General features: G+C 38.6%; 1 protein-coding gene and 1 long non-coding RNA gene across 5 annotated transcripts in view; both read right to left on the bottom strand.

Annotated features, from left to right (window-relative positions):
- The window catches only part of LOC133208652 (cadherin-12), a 519,486-nt gene that overhangs the window by 395,729 nt on the left and 104,640 nt on the right, over positions 1-19,117 (bottom strand). The gene's annotated exons all lie outside the window — the stretch shown is intronic.
- Positions 1,700-3,960, bottom strand: LOC133208409 (uncharacterized). The gene is made up of 2 exons (XR_009724368.1): positions 3,902-3,960; positions 1,700-2,481 (listed from the first exon to the last, which is right to left on the bottom strand). It is a non-coding gene; the product is annotated as an uncharacterized LOC133208409 (long non-coding RNA).

The raw sequence follows: 19,117 nt of genomic DNA, 5'->3' as shown, positions 1-19,117 counted from the left end.
CCTGACAAAGCTGCATCTACACATAAAACTGCTAATAGAAGTTACATCCATAGCCATGAATACATCTATTATATCTAATAGATAGCAAAACTTTGTCAGATCCATTTTTAATACAGTAGCTTAGTCAAATGCAGGAAATGTTTCCTACTGGGTGGACTAGTTGTCTAGTCATATAAAAACAACTTTTGAACCCAAAACAGAAAGGCACTTTGGTGAAGCTAAACTCAGTTAATTAGACAACTTCAAACCACAGTCTGACAACTTTCTAAAAATAAGGCAACAGCAATATAAACACCAAGTTGAGTAAAAATAACTGTGTACCACATGGGTAGTCACAGATTATCCATTTATAAGCTAAAATGCTAACAAGACAACCTATAAAGGTGGTGAAATAATGGCTAATTTGCAGCCAGTTAATCTTGAAAGAGATATGCTTTGCTTCCATAGAGTTGTAGAAAAAGAAAGGGCCATAAAAATCCTTTGATCTGAACATCGAGCTCTTTACTCATCTCGTTTTTCAACACCCATCACCACACCTCATCCCTGCGTGTTGACAAATTTTTATAAGACAGTTAAGAAGAAAACCATTAGTAAAAACCTAACAGAATATATGAATATTAAAATTATATCAAACCTCCAACTTTTTGTTAACATGAGACTGTAAAACATTGAAGAGGTACTAAATTTTATCATCTGTGAGGAATTTAAATAGGATAACAAGTAGGTATTCTAACAATTCTTTTTCCTCCCTTGGTAAAAATTCTAGAATACCTCTTAGAAGAGGAAACCTGGGAAGCATAATTATACAGATATTTTATTCAGATACAGGCTGGTTTTCCTCAAAACTTTCACTACGGCTTATCACATTAATAGTGAGATGTAGATACAGTTTGAACAGAGGCAGTCCCATGCATCCTCAAAATTACTGAAATGTGTATCTAAGAGACATGGCACCAACCAGCGAAACCTTTGCATCTCTGATTCCCCCTAAATGGCTAAATCCGAATAGTGAGGCTCAGCACCTAAAGGACTTCTGGCAAGTATTTTCAATTATTTCCTTTGGCTTACACTTACCTTCTTAGAAAATTATGATCTTCCTTGTGGGTAACCAACAAGAAACATATGGTTCACCAAGCTATAGGTAAATTCTTACACCCATCCCAAGCAGACATGAGAAAACCAGAAGACGGTTCAGTTACTACAGTTGAAATATCGTGATAGCACACCTGGTTTAGCTTTGCTGAATCTAAAAGCATCTTCTTTTAAAAAAAAAATAAAATATTGCATTAGGCAAAAGGACATTTAACTAATGAGCTTCTCTGCAAGTGACTATTCACCCTATCACTGACCTCAGAGACCAAATACAACACAACAAGTCCCGTCTGCAGGGCATACCTCCACATGCTGTATTTGCCCAATCAGTTGACACCTTTCAGAAAGATCTGAATTCCCTGATAAAAAACACCTATTCCTCTCTTACAGCCCAGGAAGCTTTATCTTGCTCAAACAGTGACAGGCAGTTTTGTGCACTAGAGACTGATCCCTTGTAAGCTCTGAATCACAAGGCCGTCTAAACTCGTTATCCTGCTGACATTATCCGAAGCAAAACTTCTCCATAAAACAATTCTGTAATGTCAGAATAACTCAACAACTAGGGAAAAACAGCCTGACTTTGTAAATAACCACCATGACAGATAGCTAGGGAAGAGTAAAGAGAACAATGTACATTTAATTCCTTTTTTCCATACTCATCTGTGAAAGACAACAAATTGTCAGCTATTTCAGATGAGAGCTTGATACAGTTTGAGTCTTCTGAATAACACTCATTGAAAACAGAAGGATCACTTATGGAGAGTATCTTAAGGACAAAACAAAGGCAAAAACTCGTCAAAAAATTCTCAGGAAAACACTCTAACAGTAAGTTACAATTATTTCAACTCGAAACATCTTCCTCTCTGGAGACTTGCACATGTTGTAACTGGATAACAGTAATTCTTCATTATAACTAGAACTAGTAAACATAGCCTATTACTCATAAGATATTATACTTCATTCATTATTGCTAGGTTGTATGATAAAGCTAATCTGCACACCCACAAAGGAGCTCAGACACAGCAGCAGGAGCAGAAGCCCAAATAATACCCTGCTCAAGCTGCTCCCAGGCCCATCCCAGGAGCCACCAGCCCCTCCAAAGCTCAACTCCACAAGCCCAGAGGAACACAGGGATGCACAAACACAGGCCAGAACCCAAACTGAGGACACTCAAGGAACAAACACCTTCTCTGGGTCCCTCCCAGAGCTGTCTTAGCAGAGCCTCCACCTCACTGCCCAGGCATGAAACCCACAACAGAGTCAGCAGCAGCAGCTTTATAGATCACTTTCCAGACTAGAAAGGTTGCTGCCCAGGGGACACACTGTAGGAAGCAGGGGAAAAGCAGCCCAGGGTCACAGGTCTTATTATGGGATGTTTAGGGGAGGAACCTAAGACAGGAAAAGGCAAGAACTTGGATGATTTGTGTGGGAAAAAGAATGGGAAAATAGAGTGGTAAGGGGATGTAAAAACCTAGTCATATGTAAACAGCTGGCTGATCAGGACACTTATCTGGCCATGCCCTGTGCCTGAACTGTGTAACTGCCCTACCTTATTAAACTTTCTACCTCTGTCATGAGTGAGAAAACCATGTTGTGTGCACACACATGTATGGGGGCGTGAGTGCAGCATTTGGGGTTGGTAAGCCCATGTGTCTGTGGTGCCAGTGACAGAAGCAAGTATGGGTACTTGAGCAAAGTTGTGATCATTAACAAAGATCAACCCAGATTATCTGTGAGCGGATGAAGTGACCTGAGAACAAGGAGATAAGGGCAGCTTTTAGGTGTGAGACCACCTGTGTGTCTCTAGAAGCAAAAGCAGTGGGGAGTCAGCTCTGGAACCAGGGGAGTCCTGTCCAGCTGAGAGCAGGGGAAAGATGTGTGTGCACATGTGTACACACATCAGCAGTCTGTACCAGCAATTGGAATAGAGCTGAAGCTTCAGGAGGCTTGCATGTCTAGGTCCCAGCAATCAGCAAGACTGGGATCCAGGGACAGTTACTGGAAAAACTGAGCAGACCCAGCTGCTGGAGGGATCCTGTAGATACCCATACACATATGCTCTCACCAATGGACTTCCATCCTGTACAGCAAGAAAGGGAAGAAGGAAGAGACCATTAGAGCTCTGACCCTTTGCCTGACCTGTGTGGCTGACCATGGATATATAATGTATGCTCTATGTGTGCATGCCTGTAGGAGTACTTCTTCATCCTCACTCCTAGCTGAACCTGGCAATGTGGATCTGCAGCAGCCTCACCTCTCAGGCTGTTGGATCCTGCATGAAATGTTTTCCTCTAACAGTTCTCAGTTTCTCTCTTTGTGATTACGACATACCTCATTAACTTAATGATAAAAATTCGGGTGCTTTGTCAAAGTCCATCACATTTAGAAATCTGAAGGAAAATACTATGCCATCGTACAGAACTTGCATTAAATCCCAAGGATTGTTGGATCCCACCACCAGAAAGAAAGCACTGAAGTTATTCCTTTTTCAGAAAAACACTGCTCAGTGCACATTATGCTAAAGGTATGATGTGCACTTTGGCTAGTAACATGCCGAGTTAATTTTGGTTTACTCTTTTACTTTGCAGACCACAGACATCATTTCTTTAACAATAAAATGACATACTCTCACACTTTAATATACTTGCAATATTAAAGTACAGACATCTGTTCTCAGTTAGCCTGAAGATTACTCAATTTAAAAGTAGCAATTTCTAGTGAAACAAAGTTTTCATTACTTAATACAAGGACAAATACATTATTAGGTAAAAAAATATCTGAAAGCATGAGCAGGTTGGGAAGTTTTTACCATCTAGCATCATAGACTACAACAGTATATACCAGAAGAAATTCATCCTAATATGACTGCCAAATAAAGGGAAAAGGAAACACTGTTATCCCGAAGTCAGGGATTTTTCCCAAGATTTTGTCCAGAGTGAAAAGGCAAAGCATTTCTGCTCTGAAGAGCCAATTAATTTTAAGATATCCATATGTGGCACTTCATAAAAGTACACAACATCCTTATCAAGATAACATGCAATGTTAACTTGATTCCCTAGGTTTTGTGTATGTGCTCTCACCTGAGAAAGCATGAGTAAGTAGCTCAATAGACAAGGGATTAGAAGAATACTACATAATAGAAGCAACTTTTTACTGTGTACATTTACAACAGTATCTGGCATGAGGGAAGTGAGATGCTAGTTGTGGCTTGAAGACTTTGCTCTAGTTCTAACAACATTAACAGTCTTGAAGGTCTGAACTTTCAGCTACTTATTGCTACTTTTAGCTTTGAGTTCCAAAATTATTTCATCCTAACTGAAAATACTGACATCTTTCCAGGATCATTCTCCACCTTTCAAATAATATTCAGCAAATAATGTATAAAGATTTATACCAATTAATAAAGGGCTAAGATGTGCCAAAACTGTTCTTTGCCATGCATCATAATGTTGTGAGTAGATCTTGTTTTAGCTACTGAACAACATACTACTGATGTAAGAATACTTTATGTTTACTGATGTAGATGCTTATGTCAGCAGAAATACCACAGACAGAGCTACATGAAAGGAGTAGTAAAGTAAAGTATTTCTAGCAATTTCTAGTATTAGCTACAAGAGATTAAAGATGCTCTTTAGTAGTACCTAGAGCACCTTTGCTTCCATCATTGTTCAGTAGCATGGGAAATAAAGATTCCTATGTTAGCTACATCTATAATCATATGTGTAAGTAGACATGGAATAGTCTCAAATGTTCAAGCCACTGTGAAGAAGTGATATGAATCCTTCCTAATAATATTTTTTTTGCTTCACTATAAGATAATGATGGAAGACTGCTTATCCGATATCTTCAAATGGTCCCTGAAACATTCTTGTTGCTGACCTGTGCATCAGAAGTGTTTGGAGGAACAGTGAGAACAGGCTTTAAGCCTAATGGATGGTTTGGTATGTCACATCCCTGTGTCCCCCAAACCTCTTCCTTCCCTCCCCCCAACAACAGAGGTAATTTTGTTCCAGAACTGAGGAAATTTCCAGGGCACTGTTATAAGCTACTATTGTAGACATCATCTTAGTGTTAAGATGAATAGCAACAGGGAATGATCAAGACCACCTCCAAATGCTTTCTGGGTTGCAGCAAGAGCAGGTATTTCTTCAGGATGACCTTTAGGATAAGACTTAGTTGCCTTCAGGATAGGGAAGCTAGGGTGGGGTAGGGGTGGGATTGCTGCCCCTAGGGACTCCCAGACCCCAGTGAGTGATAATTCAATACTTTGGGAGATAGAGAGTGTTCTCCCTACCTCTGGCCCTTCCAAAAGGGTTCCTAGAACTTAACTATTAATAGATACATACAGATGGATGGATGAAGGTGCTCTAACCAGAGATGAAATACAATACAGGCAGCAAGTAGTCTCAACAAATCTAACAATAAAGCAGAAGAAAAAAACTATAAAAAAAAAAACAAACTATAAAAAAATTCAGAACTCCACAAAATTTTTAGATGCATGCCTGTACACTCAGAAGGCCTTCTAATAGCAATAACTATTTATACACCAAGTAGCAATAGATTTCCCTGCTTCTATTGACCTATTTTAGAATGAATTCCTGACTTGAAAGGACTTGCACACTATATTATCAGTGAGCAGCAGCAGACGCTGTATATACAGGAGCCTCTCAGATATGCTGCTGTGTTCAACGTACAAATTCCTGCTGATGCTGCTTCCATTGTTATCAGGCGTGCTGGTACTGTCTGGGATAGAATTGTTTTTTTCCTTAGTAGCTAGTACAGAGCTGAATTTTGGATTTCTGCTGAAAACAGTGTTGATAAACGTTTTAGTTATTGCTGAGCAGTGCTTACACAGAGTCAAGGCCTTTACTGCTGCTCACACCACCCTTTAGTGAGTAGGCTGGTGGTGCACAAGAAGTTGGGACACAGCCAGGACAGCTGACTCAACTTACCAGAATGCTATTCCACACCACAGAATGTTTCACACAGCAAATAAAGCCGGGGGGAAGAAGGAGGAAGGCGAAGGGGGCTGTTCACAGTGATGACATTTGTCTACCCAAGTAACCAGGACACGTGATGCAGCCCTGATTTCCTGGAAATGACTGAACACCTGCCTGCTGATGAGCAATGGGGAATGAATTCCTTGTTTTGCCTTGCTGGCAACACACAGCTTTTGCTTTCCCTATTAAATTGTCTTTATCTCAACCCACCAGTTTTCTCACTTTTACCCTTATATGTCTCCCCCCCCCAATCCCACTGGGTAGGGAAAGAAGTGAGCAAGCGGCTATGTGGTGTTCAGTTGCCAGCTGGTGTTAAACTACAACAACGGGCATGACAATTTCCTATTTTTACAGTAGCTAATTACAGTCCAGCCCAGTGATTCTGAAACATGGCCAACTGAATCTTGGCATTTGGTTCAGTCATAACCTTGCTGCCAGTGTGCACCACTGGACTGGGATTCATCTAATAAAACATTTATCTGAAATGTTTCAGATGGCCCATAACACTTTCTGAAAAAATAGAGCTTTTTTTTTTTTTTCTTTATATTCAGTCCTTCAGAGATTTCTTGAAGCATGGGAGCTTCTTACCAGTTCTTTTCCCGTTAGTTCTCTCTCAATTAAATTGCTTGTTCGACTGAGCTTCTTTGTGTATTTTGATAGAGAAGCATTTGCTCTTTGTAAATTTTTTCAAATAATTTTATCTGTACGTTGGCAGGAACGCATCTTGAGAAAAGCAGGGGAGCGAAAAATCCACTTCCCTGGTGAACAGTTTTTTACATATGCTCTAATAAATGAAGCAACAGTCATTCCTTTTATATGTTAACAAACCAAATACACTTCCAGGAGAAAGTATTACTGTGGTCACATTTTTTAGCAGGGCCTTTAGCAACAGAACAAGGGGTAATGGTTTTAATCTAAAACAGGATAAATTCAGATAAGATATAAGCAAGAATTTTTTTTATTATGAGGGTGGCGAAACACTGGCACAGGTTGCCCAGATGGTAGATGCCCTATATCTGGAAACATTAAGCATCAGGTTGGACAGGGCTCTGAGCAATCTGCTCTAGTTGGAGATGTTCCTGCTTATTGTAGGGGGTGGGACAAGATTATCTTTAAAGGTCCCTTCCAAACACAGCATTCTATGATTCTTTGACTTTCAATACAGTGATTTGATTTGAGCAGATTGCTGTTAATTCACTTCCATAGTTTCTTAAACTTTTGTATGTAGTTTGAAGTACATGCTCATAGCTAAAACTGTTATTTACGAAGAGCAGAAAGTGATACTAGAAACCACTGATAAACATCCAGTTTGCTTTTTAGTTAAACCCATATCTTACTCTATTAATGCTGCAAGGGTCCCGCAGTTAATGTGAAACTAGTATGTTTCTGTAGATCTCAAATAGACTTTGGGACACGGTCATTTGTTGTCCTCAGTTGCCGCAATGGGAGATGCAACTGCTTCTTCCCATATTCATCTCTAGCATACACAGCCATCCCACACTTCCCAAGCATTTTAGAATTCATTGCGAGTTTACTTCCACAGCGATATTGCATATTCTCTCACAATGGGAAGAATAGTATTTTCTCTACTAAACAGATTGGAAACCAAGATACTAGAGAGCCAAACAGCTTACCCAGCTGGGAAATTTGGGGCACAGAAAGGAATTAAGTCTAGGTGCTTAACCTAGGTTTCTAGCTAACATATTATATAATGAATATTAATGAAGTACACAAGACCCCAAATGGTACAACAAATGAAGTATTTTCATAAATCTGATGTTTGGGTGTTTTCAGTAACACAACCTAACATTTTAAAAGAGATGGGTCAGAAAGTTAAGATTATCATACTTCAAAGAAGAGCGAGTTACCATGCCAGAAGTCTGAGTTCAGACACAGTAGACAAGGATGCTGGAAGTATTGCTAGGTCCTTCACTCTGGTCACCCTATAGGACAATGCCACAGTGAGTCCAAACATAGTAATTCTTGTTAAACTTTAAACTGGACCTCATTAGAGAGAAAAAAAACCAAACAAACAAACAAACAAAAAAAACCCACATCTGTGTAAACATTTCAATGCCTTGATTTTTCTCTGCTGAATTTTTCCACAAGCCTGGCACACATTTCCAAGCTTTAAATTGTAATGTCTCATACTTTTATCACACCAGGGAATACAGAACATAGTAGAAGAATAAATAGCTTAGAAGAACACCGTGATTTATTACACAGAAATCATTAATGAAGTAAGAGACAAAAAATATATTAAAGGATAAACATAATAAAAAGAATAATATCATTTCCAGAACAAGTAAATTTGGTATTTTTGTGAAAAAAAAAACAACAACAAAACAACCAATCAAAAAACCTTCAAAACACCAAAATCAAAACAAAATAAATTACAATTTAAGAATGTTTTTTGCCTCTAAAGAGATTATTGCAGTCCAGACACGTTACTGACAACATATGCAAACAGTATGCTACTATAACGGTTTAGTATACATTTCTATCTTTGTACGAGATTTAAAACCAAAGTTTTATAGGAGGATTTGAAAAGCTAGTTACAGATATTCTGCAAGAGAATACTGTAAACAAATACTTTTGTATTAATAACACACTCCCCAAAGCCCTGAAAAGTAGCAAACACAAGCTATTACAAACACCTTCGAACCAGAATTATGGCCATGGCAATCTCAGCCTCTTATGACACAGAGTATTGGGGAGAAATAACAGCTATGGGAGAAGAACTCATTGCTGGAGAGTGAGTTGAGCTTTTACAAGCTGCAAACTAATCAGAGTAATTCCCAGACAACATGCTGTGATATTTGCATTGTCTGCTGGTTATTATGATTTATTGGTAAAGTGTGACATGGACACAGCAGTACAATGGAATCACACTGTGATAGCTATAGTAATCTCATTACACAGCTTTTGCTTTTTCAACCCAAACTCTGCACAGCCATTGTTTTCCTTTTCTCAAAGCACACAGGACAAGATAACAAAAACACCTCCCAGGTGTTTGAATCCATAGTTTCTGCTTTTTGAGTTTTCTTCTTCTTTCTATTTTTTAAAAAGAGTGCTTCAGCAAATCCACCATCTAAAGAGTGCCCTAGAAGCAGACATGGTAGTGAAATCCTTAATAAAGCTAGAGTAGTAGGTATTTTTCCCATTGCATTTTCTACACACTCTCTGACCATAAGGGCACTTCTTTTGACCCAACATGCATGATAACCGCTCATGTCTTACCATCTATTTAGGTTTTTATTAGTGAGAAAAACAGGATTCATCTTTGAAAAGCTAAGCCTTATTTGACTTTTTCTCATCATCACAAGATGAAGGTGACCTCTCCACAGGCTTTCAGGCAGGCTGGTATCAGATATTCTTAAGAGTGGAGATGCTGGTGTTTTTTAATAGTTTACTAGAACGGAAGAATTTTACAGTAACAATCTGAAGGTGGGAGACTATAACACTATATATATGCAAATAATCATTAACATGGTAGTAGTGCCTGCAGACCCTCATTCATGTTAAGGGGTCTGCTTGTACCAGTCGCTGAAGAGTCAGGAGATAAACAACAGCAAAAAAAAAAAGAAAAAAAAAAATTTAACACCACAACTTTATATCAGGAAAGCTTAAAAATAACAAAGCTGATGAAAAATAAAGAGATACCATGTTTTGGTTTGTTGTTTTTTTTTTTTTCCCAATGTTGCTAACTCATTGCCATTATAAGCACTACATTCTATTAATCTGAATACGCATTCTTAGAGATGTAAAGACCATTGGGTACGGAATTGGTCCTAAGCAAGCTTTGGCAGTTACCTTTAGCAGCACTCTGTTCCCAGGAATAGCCCTAGAAGCTCTTTCTATCCCAAACTTTATGGACTAGGATCCATAAGAAGTGCTAAACCAAAGGAGACAAATAACTTTCCCTTATCTCTGTAATGAATCAAGTGTTCATCACATACAGATTGGTACTTTGCCCATCCTCATGCAATCACCATGCCACTGGAGATCAACAAATACCATCAGAAATAAGACAACATTTGTGCCCTTTCACTGGAAGGATGTAACCAAGCATTTAGGAAACATGTGAACTGAAGTCTATAAGAGAAACGGCCAAATATGAACACATGAAATACAATATGTTATAACTGTAATTCAGAAAAAAAAATAATTTAAATTACCAACTAGTTCTGACAACAATGCTTGTAAGTTACAATTTGTGGAAGGGAGATTCTACAAGGCTTCATGCTTTATGCATTTCACTATGTGAAGGAAAAGCCACAACAGCTAAGTCAAAAGACTATTGACTGCTCTGGGGTATTTTAGTGAACTGAACAGTGCTGACAGTCAATCGTAACTGTATCAGATATATCAGTATGGCTGCAGAAATCAGTACTGAAGGGAAAGAGAAAGACAACTGCAGTCAGAACAGGGTATGGACATCATATACAGGGCTATAGTTTGTACACCATCAGTATAAGATACACTCTGCTTCACACTTACATATAGACTTTCCTTGTGGAAATGGGGATGCCACTTCTTCCATTTGTAAGTACACAAACATTATAGACTTGAAAACTATTTCCATTTGTGAGGGGGGGGAAAAAAGGAATAAAAAATTGGCCACAACACTTCAGACCCTGTAACTTTAAAGGCATGTTCATATACCAAATGCTTATCTGCTGCCACAGCGTGGGGTGCTGTCTTAGACTTTTTATTTTTGAGGCAGCCAGTCACAGCTTTTAAATCATTCACTATAAAAAGCAGCCTTCAGATATAAGCATAAAAATTCTCTGAAAAGGAAAGTGCTTACAAAACATACCTTGCAGTAAACCTATGTCTAACCATACCATCAGCCCCTCACATTTCTGTGCATGAGCTCACACTCTCCGTTCACTCCGTCTGGGGTGAATGCTTGAAAAAGACTCCTGAATACAACAGGCTCCAGATGTTTCAGACTGGTGCATGGGCAGAGTGAGGCTATTCAATTTCACAGCAAGAAAAAAAATACAGTAAATTACCTTGCCAGGACATCAAAGGGCACAGATTACTGTTCTTCTTCCATAATAATCAGATGATTAAAGAGCATTTTCCTGATTAAAACCTCTTACAAGGGATCACCATTATCCAACTCTTCATTTACTCATTAAGCTACATATAGGCTTTTTCTTCTCTAATTGCAATTTGATATGAGCTCTTTAGTCACAAAATGCTTTTTAAGAAGAAAAAAGAGCTTTATTACCTGCCGAGTAAAAATATTGTTTTCACTGAAGAGACTTTAGAATCAAAGCTGCATAATTGCAATGTGAGTTGTTTTTAAAACAGACTAAGAGCTCAGAAGAAAAACCTGACCAAAGCAAACAAACCAAAAACACACACACACACACAAATCTTACAAGGGGCACAAGTTAAGCACAACAACCCAGATCCCCCTCTCTACTTGCTTGCAGCCAGCAGTATCACAGTATCACAGTAGTGTCATAAAGCAGTAATAAAAGTAGAGTTCAACTACATCCTCTCTCACTAACGTAGAAACGTAGAAGCTCTCCAACATAATACAAACAAATCTGAAAGAAGGAAATAGTCTTACTGCCAAAAAAAAAAAAAAAAAAAAAAAAAAGGAAAACCAGACCCAACAAAATCATATTGAGGCACATGATACAGCTTACACAAAGTACATGGGACAGGTAAGAACACTAACTGCTGTACTGGTGGTGGCAGAGTCCCTGCTTGGGCTTCCACTGTGCAGAGCGGAGGGTGTTGTCCGGTGCTGGACACAGTTGGTCCCAGCCGGCTCCAAGGGCCCTACCGCAGGGCAGAGCTGAGCCCCTCAGCCACAGGCGGGCCCCTCGGGGAAAGCCTGGGTAAGGAAGGGCAAACGGTGCCCGGCAGCCAGGGCTGAGGGGAACCGGGTGAGAAACAGCCCTGCGAGGGCAGAGCGGGAGGAGGGCAGGAGAGACTCCGGGCGCCCGGCAGAGGTGCCCCTGTGGCACCGGGAGGGACCCCTGTGGCGTGGCGGAGTCCCTGCAGCCCTTTTCCAGGCTGGAAAAAAAAGGAGCGTAAGGGGGAAGGAGCAGCAGAGAGAAGCTGCTATAGACTAACCACAATCCCCCACGTTCTCCCGCAGTGCTACCATGGGAGGGGTAGAAGGTCCTGGAGTGAAGTTGAGCACAGGAAATGTCAGGGACAGTGTTTTGTTGTTTGGTTGCTTTTTTGTGGTTTTTTTTTTTTTAAGTTTATATTTGTTTCTTACTACTCAAATCTATTTTGATTGTCAATAAATGACTTTTCTCTAAGTCAGGTCTGTTTTGCCCATGGTGGTAGCCCATAAGTGATTCCCCCTCTGTCTCAACCCACAAGCTTTTTCACCTTATTGTCTCCTGGAGGGGAGATGAGACCCAACCAGTATTTACCCACCGCAACAGGACATTCAGATGCACATCACTGTTGCAATCCAAAACATGTCTTCTGGTTTTTTTCCCTCCAGAAGTGTAGGACAGAATAAAGATATTCTGACATATCATAATGCCTTGGGCATAGCTGGGAATCCTAACTTTCAAGAGTTCTGGTCCACATGCATGAAACATATGCACCCCTTATACCCAAACATATACTCTGGTCCATATACATAAACTCCCCTCATACCCAAATTATTTGCCTTTGGTTGCAGTTAATTTCCTTTTTGACACTATTCAGGAACTGAATATTAATATGGAATTAATATATTTACCTGTATACACACAAATCAGATTAAATATAATTGAGACAAAGAGATCTTAATGAAAACCATTAAGTTAAGGCATTTATTTCCAGCAGAAGACTGTGTGTGATATAGGTATGATAACTTTTTAAGCACAGGTACTGGTGAAAGGGTATTTGTGGTAGCGCAATGTGAACCACTTCAGCTGAAACCAAGCTGAAATACTAACTCTACTAAAACACATTCACTTTTGCTTAAAAAAGCCCAACCCACCACTTCAAAATTAATTTTCAAAAATTCCTTTGCAAATAGTTTTATTAAGTAGCCAGTGTGGAAGTGTTGTTGAGTCAGTGTGAAATATTTTTTTTCAGCTATGCACATGAATGAGGCTATGTATGACAGAAGCTGTTAAGTAAATCAGATCATTTACATTGCTCCTTTATATTATGATATTAAAATTTTGGCCTTCCACTTAATTACCCTCCATTTCATCTTTATTTCACCATATTCACACTGCATTTAATTTTCCAAATGGATAGGTACTCTATGTGCACAATTACCTATAAAGTGCAAAGACCAGGAAAAGAAAGAATTTGCTGAAGATAGCTATTTTCAACTTTTCTAGAGTGTAGGCTCACCACATTTCTACAATAGAATGCTAAGCTTTCCATTGTAAATTTCAGATGCTGGCCAATAACACTATTTTTCCCAAGTGCCTGTTATGAACATGCATAGCAGTGTTCAAATCACTAGTTTAAAACCATGACTTGATATCAGACAAAAGTTTTATCTACAGGAAAAGAGTGTAAAGGATAGGGTGATAATCAGGGAAAAGTTGAGAACAGGATGCAGTATCAAACAAACAACAATAAACAAACAAACAAAAACAAAAAAAAATCCCTGAAAAGGAATCTGCAGAATGTCCTTACAGGAATACTTCAGCTGCTAGCAAGCAGTGGGGGAAATAATAAAGCAATACCTATTTTTAAATAATGTTGCTAAAAAAGAACCTAGAATTTATATCCTGGTGAGATTTGTACCATTACTGAGTAAACTGATAGAGAATCTAATTAAAGATAGGATGGTAGAACAGTTGGATAAATATAACTCAATAGACTCGAGCCAGCATGGCTCCAGTAGGGGGAGGAGGAGGATGGGGGAAAGAAATCTCTCTCCTTTAACCCAGCAGAAGTACAAACACACACAAACAGGGAAAGGGGAGTAGATGAAGGTGGGCTTCATTAACTTTAGTTTAAACAACAACAACAAAATACTATAATTACTTGTCTCCTAAAGGAGTATTTTTTTTTATTTACATATAAGGATATTAATTATTTACCTTTATGTCACCAGCTGTGTACTAGGTAGTTTTCTAAGGGGCAAATGTCTTTATTCAGAAACTAATTAAACAATCGGAATTAAATTCATAAGTTATTCCTCAAAACAACTACAGATATTTCTAAGTTGAAAAATCTCATAGATCTATCTTGTTAATGATTTGGAAAAGGAAACAGATAGAAAATTGATATTTCCTGGTGACACCACACTGTTTCTGCTATAAAACAAGCAATATGTTGGCAGATAAAAACGCAGCTGTGTGTGAAGATGCTCCCAATGCACAGAGAATTAGAAACCCTCAGATTCATTCTTGAATTCCTCACAAGAGGAGCGGGTTTTGGTTTGTTTTAAATAAAAGACTTGGAGTTCACTGTAGAGAACTTGATGAAGTTAGGTGTTGGATATTAGGGATGCAAACAGAATGCTTGGGTACATTGAAAAGGTTAGTTCTACAGAGTCAACCTAGAAGAAACAAACAAATATAAGCAAAAAGTGTCAGAACAACTGTCTGGCATTTTCAAAACCATAAATGAAATTTAAGGTGGCCATTCTTACTAACATATGGAAACCATGGCAGCTAGGCATCCAATGAATTGGAATCTTGATATTTCATCTATTCCACATAAAGACTGGAACTTAACTCTCCTCCTTCCTATATATGGTCAGACATGCATCATATCAGAGGACGCAGCCGAATGGTTTATTATTACTAGCTCTGGCAGTTTACCAGACTTTAATCTAGCTCAGATATGTCCAAAATATATTATTATGACTGTAGGAAGACAGAGAAGAGGTCTGGAGAAAAGAGAAAGCCATTTGTTGGTATTAAAATGCTTCCCTACCAGAAATAATAGACATTTTAACTGCACATATGGCTACATTTTAAAACCTAATGCTTGCAAGTACTGAAGCAGAAACAAAGAGCATTCTGCCAAAACTTCTGTAGAGATTGGCAGGGTGAAACAAAGGGAAGAAACTACTGGGTCAAGTCTCCAAATAACATACCAGTGTTGCACTACCAACCCAGTAGTTTGGGTATCAGAGTAACTCCCGTCTTCTACATCCACCAAAGAAAAAGCAGGAAAACAGCAGAGACTCTAGCCAATTATGTTTTGGGGTAGTGAGGGAGCAAGAAGTATAACCCTCCAGAACAGCTACAAGACTAATCAAATTTGAAGAAATAACCAGCCAACAGGTAGAAACACCAGCTAAGCTTACCAGAACATAGTTATGGTCAGAGGAACGTGGAGGGGGAACCACAAACACATTCAACAAATATGGATTTCCCAGCACCTCCCATCCTATGTAGGCAACACCCTGCAAAGAGCTTGGCAGCACTGAGCAGCCAGCAGCGTGGGCAGTCAAGCTTGGTTCAGGTACCTTGCTGCACCTTCACATCTGTTGTTTGAATAACTGCATCCGCATTTCACACAGCACTCACTGGGATGTTTCCCTTTGTTCAGACCTCAGCAAGATCCCCTTTCACAATTCCTAAGCTGCCACTCCCCATGATCTTCGCAAGTCAGGAGCTCCTCTTCAAACCTCCCCCTTGTTCTTGTCCAGTCACTGGGAGCTTAAGCAGGAGGAATGGGAGATGGAATCTACTCTTGTCATCAGGTTCCTGGGGGTGCACATCTCTGGATACCTGTGGGATCTCAGGGATGCTGGGGAAGCACTGCTTGTTCTCCCTTCAGTTTATTTAGTCCAAGTTTCTGTTGCTTTGAGACTCACCTCCATCCTTCTTTGTGTCTCAATTTTTGTTTTTTATTTTTAATTTACTTACAAGGAAGGTCTCTGATTGAGGGGATTAGAGGTTCAAACCGCCTGGAAAACCAGAGAAAAACTAACCAAACAGATACATAAGAATAAACAAAGGCCAAGTAAATGGTGAAAATCTAAGAAATAAGGGAAAGGAGCTTGGCATATCTAGCTTAAAAGACAGACTTCCTCTAAAAAAGCACATCAGAATTGTGATGAAATTAAGACCAAAAAAAAAAAAACAGGATAAACAAGTTCCCAGAAAAGCTAAAATAGTCCATTCTGGAAATGAAGCAGTGTTGTACGTTCAAACAAGCTCGGAACTGAATCAAGATTTAAAAAGCTATCTGTGTTAACAATTAGCATTAGATAACATACAGAAAAATTCAATACCAAAATAGAATAATTAGGGAATTGGGTCTTCAGTGCCAATTGCCTAAAGGTTGTCAGGGAGTTCCCGGACATTCACAGATCTACATTTCTCTGCATGTTTGTGCTCTCTGGGAAACCTACATTGGCTTCTTATATGCCTTCAGCAAGTATCAGTGGTCCTTGGGTATCTTTCTGGTTCCTTCTCCATTCCCCAACCTGGTTCCTGGTTATACCTTATTCAGATTATACCTCCCTCCTCCCCGTTCCCTCCACCCCCCTCAACCCTCCTTTTTCCTCACACTTTCTCTTCAGAAGTAAATGCTTCTTGGGTTTCTGGGACTTTTCATTTTCTTTACCTAGTAGAATCCATCCAGTCTGAATGAAGAACCCAGCAGGTATATCAGAGAGCATACTTATGTGCTCAATAAAACAGACTTGAAAATGCCCCTTACTGAGATATGTTAAACTACAGTTTCTGGACCTTTAAATGAGAGCCAAGGTCTTCATTTTAGTGTTTGATAGCTCATAAGGAACTTATGTTTTTGTCTAGTCACTCTGTGCAGTTATACTCTGCTCTGACATGATGACTGCTGTCAAGAAGATACCACAGTTTGTGTTTTGCATGACAGATACTTCTTTCCATTTGTTCTGTACCTGTTGCTGGATTTTATTTATTTTTTTATAGTATCCCTTATTCCCATATCATGAGACGTGAAAAAATAATATGAAGTGATTAATTTATGGTCATTCATCATTCTATAAGCCACTAGAACATTATTCCCTTCACCAAGATAAAGATTTAGTTACTTGATCTTTCCTCATACTGAGGTAATTGAAAAATCTCTGATTATCTTTGCTGTTGCTGTCAATAGCTAGGAGATTGAATGATGAATTTCAGCAGCAAACACCAACTTCTTTATTTTGTTCACAGGAGGGAGAAGAGTAAACTCCTGTTAAATACAAGCTGACATTCTCAAACAAACAGCTAGCTCAACTTAGCCAACACAAGTAAACAGTGTATTATTTTGCAGTGGAGATCTCCAGAGAACAAATGCTTCTGTTGTTCTGAATATGCTTTTAAGAGTTCTCTTTTAAAGGATCACAGTAGATACATTTTCATCTTTGTTTAAAAAAATATGTTTTTTAAAACCTAATTTTTGCATAATTAAACCCACTTTAGCCAAGTAAACTCACTTTAGCTACACAACAATCATGCTTTATATATAAGCAGTATAATTCCAAACAGTTTGTAGTTTACTATATAGATTAAGTAACTTCCAGATGCAAACTTTGTTACCAACAAGATTTAGGAACAGAATAATGAAAGATTAACCAAATTGACCTATACCACAGCAAGGCTCAGATGAGCTGAAACCAGCCATCAGCTCTCATTTTTCCCACTATCGCCCCAATTTCATATAAAAAGTCAATTTAAAAGTTGAGATTTTTTTATTATTACAAAACCACATTGATTTGTCTGGGAAATAACATTTAGTAACATCTGGGTTTTTTTATTGTGTTTTTGGTTTGCCTTTTTATAAACCAGTGAACTGAATTCAATTTAATGATTCAAAACATCTTCAGTATAAGAACATAATAAAATTCTAACCATCAAGCTATTTTGTTTTAATTAATATTGAAATCTTATTATTTTAAACGGAACAGTCTGCATATTCAAAAGCCCGTTAGTCTGTACCATTTCAAAAGCAAGACTACGTGATGGGGTAGAAGGGCCTTCTTGCTCGCTAACTGTACAGGAACCTAAGTAACATTTATTACAGAAGACAAATTGGAAGGAAACCTATGGGTGGAGAAAGAAGTGTGTGCCAAAAGTTTACAAAACACCAAATGGAATAACCAAATAGAGGAACTCAAAAGAACAGACCTAAAAAGCTCCAGCACTTCCTGAAGGCATCCACAACCTAAAGAATACGCTCGTCTCTTTTCTGTCTACTTCCAAATTATGAAGTTGTTTCACTGTTAAATCACTAGATAATTCTAGAGAAGGAAAAAAAAAAAAAAAGCAGCTTGCATAAGGAGAGTGAAGTCTAATCCCCACACCACCAAAACAAATCCATGCTGATGGAATAAACATGTAAAGAGGACTGCTTTCTAACTACCCTCACTTCCCTATTTAGACTTCCCTGATCCTGAGCAGGGTAAACAGGAATGTTAAAAAAAATTCAATACTACTTTGTCACTTTTGATATATTCTATATCCTCTTCAAAATTGTTCATATTCACGGTAATAAAATAGAAGCTTTATAAATTTTCTTTGTTCAGTGCAGTGCTTATTGCTTCATATATGCAACCAGTTAAACCCCACACTGAATGGAAGGAAGATTCAAGTGTTTTTAATGGGGCTGCAAAATCTGTAGAAAGCACGTCTGCAGTACTCCCTGGAGTGGAATACAGAATACTGAATGCAGCCATTCAACAGCAACCATAATGAAAGGCCTATAGCTCTAACAGCATCATATTCTGATTATGTAACATCACACAATACAACAGTAGTTAAGGGTGCAGCTGATCTAACTACATGCTGGGACACTGAAAATGTATCAGTATCAGCAGGATTTAATATCTCTTATTTTGGAAGTATTATAATTCTGTCACAGCATGCTATATGTCGAAGTCACCCCAAGGGACAGTTTTTTTCCCACCCCTTGCATTTCTCTGGAATCTATTCAATAAAAAAAGATTAAATCTTTTGAAAGCATTAAGAAGCACAGATATAAGAACACATACTGCCTTCTAATGCTCTGATGTTATAGAAAAATTGAGACACACAACAAAATAATCTAAACAATTGAATTGTCTAGAAATATAAGCCAAACTCTGATAATAGCTCAGACAAGCC

Source organism: Neopsephotus bourkii, unplaced genomic scaffold (genome assembly GCF_033783945.1).
Source record: "Neopsephotus bourkii isolate Nb327-2 ecotype Australia unplaced genomic scaffold, CSIRO-AGI_Nbou_v1 NB_272, whole genome shotgun sequence".
Classification (NCBI taxonomy): Eukaryota; Metazoa; Chordata; class Aves; order Psittaciformes; family Psittacidae; genus Neopsephotus; species Neopsephotus bourkii.
The sequence above is the reverse complement of the archived record's forward strand: the minus strand, read 5'-3'. Positions and strand labels throughout refer to the sequence as shown.